This window comes from Rattus norvegicus, chromosome 10 (assembly GCF_021556685.1).
Source record: "Rattus norvegicus strain SHRSP/BbbUtx chromosome 10, alternate assembly SHRSP_T2T, whole genome shotgun sequence".
In the NCBI taxonomy this organism is placed as follows: Eukaryota; Metazoa; Chordata; class Mammalia; order Rodentia; family Muridae; genus Rattus; species Rattus norvegicus.
In genome coordinates, this window is record NC_141543.1 from 43,280,001 (window position 1) to 43,282,978 (window position 2,978).

Consider the following 2,978-nt stretch of genomic DNA (forward strand, 5'->3'; position numbering starts at 1 on the left):
ATCTCAACCCCGTCCCCATGCTTGGCAGCCCACCCGCTCCAACCTCTGTCTTCTGTCTGTTCCCGCTTCACTCACTCTCTTGTTCCCTCCCTGAATCCCAAAGCCCCCTGCTCATGAGTCCCGCTAGGATGACCCTCAACCGTCAAGGAGCAACAACCCTCTAATACACCAGCTTCATGCATCCTTTGCCCACAATGCTCCTTGCTTTGAGGGTTCAAATGAGAAGTTTGAACAGACTAGATGCTACCATTTGCAACCAGGCCACCATAGAGGCAAATTGGTTTTCTTCAAGAACATCACCTACTGCCTTCATTGGGTTTTTCTCCACAACCACAGAGATGCTCAGTGGGATAACTTAAAAGATCCAGCAGGAGCAAGGCACACAGGGTATGACCACAAGATGCCACATGACTGGTGGAAGGCAATATACTTCCTGCTTACTGCTCCAACTTGAAGACCTGTGTGTCTTGGCTGAGCCTGTGGACTTGGCCATCAGCTCCCCATCAGGCGCCTAAAGATTATAAGCAAGCATCATCTTAGGCCTCCATGTTCTTCTTCTGCTCTTTGGGCATCTAGTTACACTTTAAGGAAGTATAATTTAACCAGACAAAATGAGAGAAATTAAGGGATATATAAGGAGAGAAGAAATGGACTTCCAGAATTCATAGTGAGGCATTTTAACCAGCACCAGCGCATTGAGGATGTTTTTGCTTTTTATACAAAGTCACACTTGTGCACCTTTCTTTCCAAGCTCAACTTAATGACCAGTGACAGTCCATTTCCCACAGCTCACCCCCACCAGAGCTCCCACCATTCAAGGAGCATCAGCTTCCTACTGTTCCGGCATCATGTGGCCTCTGCTCACGATGCCTTACTGCTTTAGGGTTCCGACGAAAAGTCACTCGTGGCCTACGGAACATGGCCCCTACCCTAATCAACTCTAAAGAACCCAGCCACAAAGCCTTGTGTATGGACTGACCCCCTACACCAAGCCTTGGTGACATGTTGCTCTCCAAAGTTCACCTTCTAAAAAAGAGAACCCAGCCTTGGCTAGCTGAGAGACCCAGGGCTCTCTAAACTCTAAATCCTCATCCGCTGTCTAGCATGCCATCTCCAGGGATGGGAGAGAAACAAGCCTATAGGAGGCCAGACCCACTGTGCCCCACGATGGTAGCACCCCAAACTCACACCCTCCCTGCCTGCCTCCTCTGCCTTCCCTCCCTGACCTGACTCCATGGCTCCCCACATGGTTCCCCAGTGATGCTGCCCTGCTTCCTGAAGGCTGTGTTAAAAAAAAAAAAAAAAAGACCCAAAGTGAAACTGGGCATGAAGTTTTGCTGGAGTGGTCGCACACTGTTTCACACTGTTGTGCTGCCAAATGACCCTCGAGTTGTGGATCCCCACACACCATCAAGAGAGGCATCCTCTCCCCCACCTCAGAAAAAAAAAAAACCTTTGGATCTCCCTTACATTGAGGCAGGTTACATTCTTTTGAGCAGTTGTGTAGACTCCAAAATATATTTTCTGTAATCGGTACTTCTCAAAAGGCCACCTGTAATTATTAATACACATGTGAATTTTTCCTTATTTATAAGATATATAAAATTATTTTTAATACATCAACTTTAGTAGAGATTTGTACCAACCCAGTAACCGTATGTGGCATTTGAAATAAGTTTGTGTTTATTTTGGTGTATGACATTGTACTGAACACACGATGTATTCGCTGTACCACTTGAGAAAAGAGTCACAGATCATCATAAGGGACAGTCATTGTCGATGCTCTTTTTCTGAGGATTTTACAATAAAACTTGGGAAAAAAACTACCTTTTTGGAACTAGTCTGTCAGCTCTGAATGGGAGACTTGACATGTGTGGACCCCAAGCTTCTTTTCCAGCTTCTCCTTCATATGTGGTGACCTTAAATACCGCCCCTACAGCACCAGTTCCCCATACCATGACGTGAAGGACCAGGTTTCAGTGTGTGGATGTGGACGTTGGGGAGACAAACAGTTCTTTTAAAGCAGTGGCCCAGCCAAGCCGACCTGCACAATCAGCTGTCACGGCAACAGCAGCACCACAGTGATGCTCTCTGCTGCATCTCTGACTGCCCTCTGACTTGCTAGGCCAGGTGCATTTCCACTGTTGTGACCAGCCAGGGAGAGATGGGCTATTATCTCCATTTCTTCTAAGGGCGTGTGTGGTGTGTGTGTGTGTGTATCTGTGTATGTATATTGTGTCTGTGCATGTATGTCTACGTGAATGTGTCTGTGTGTGTGTCTGTGTATGTCTGTGTGTATCTGTTTCTGTGTCTCTGTGTATCTCTATGTCACTGTGTGTGTTTGTGTGTATCTATGTGTATGTGTCTCTGTGTGTGTGTGTATCTGTGTATGTATATTGTGTCTGTGTGTGTGTATGTCTGTGTGTATCTGTTTCTGTGTGTCTCTGTGTATCTGTATGTCACTGTGTGTGTTTGTGTGTATCTGTGTATGTATATTGTGTCTGTGTGTGTGTCTGTGTATGTCTGTGTGTATCTGTTTCTGTGTGTCTCTGGTGTATCTGTATGTCACTGTGTGTGTGTGTCTGTGTGTATCTGTGTGTGTGTGTATCTGTGTATGTATATTGTGTCTGTGTGTGTGTCTGTGTATGTCTGTGTGTATCTGTTTCTGTGTGTCTCTGGTGTATCTGTATGTCACTCTGTGTGTGTGTGTGTGTGTGTGTGTGTGTGTGTGTGTGTGTGCATTCCCACAGAGACCAGAAGAGGGCTGCAGCTGGTATTACAGGTGGCTGTGAGCCACACCAATACCAGAGCTGAGAACTAAGTTCTCTGCAAGAGCAGCAAGAGCTTTTAACTGCTGAGCCACTTCTCCAACCCTTCTTTTTTAATTGGCATATATTAATTGTAAATAATAATAGGGTTTGCTACTATATTTTCAGTCATGTAAATGATGTGTTTTAATCACATTACATCCTTCTACC

The 2,978-nt window shown here is 45.5% G+C and overlaps 1 protein-coding gene across 2 annotated transcripts in view; it reads left to right on the forward strand.

Annotated features, from left to right (window-relative positions):
* The window catches only part of Fstl4 (follistatin-like 4), a 433,607-nt gene extending 431,793 nt beyond the window's left edge, over positions 1-1,814 (forward strand). For both annotated transcript variants that reach the window (NM_001414342.2, NM_001107000.4), the window contains 1 exon segment: positions 1-1,814. This exon segment is cut by the window's left edge and continues 1,655 nt beyond it. The gene's annotated coding sequence lies outside the window, so the exon portion shown is untranslated.
* Positions 1,815-2,978: the final 1,164 nt, after the last annotated feature.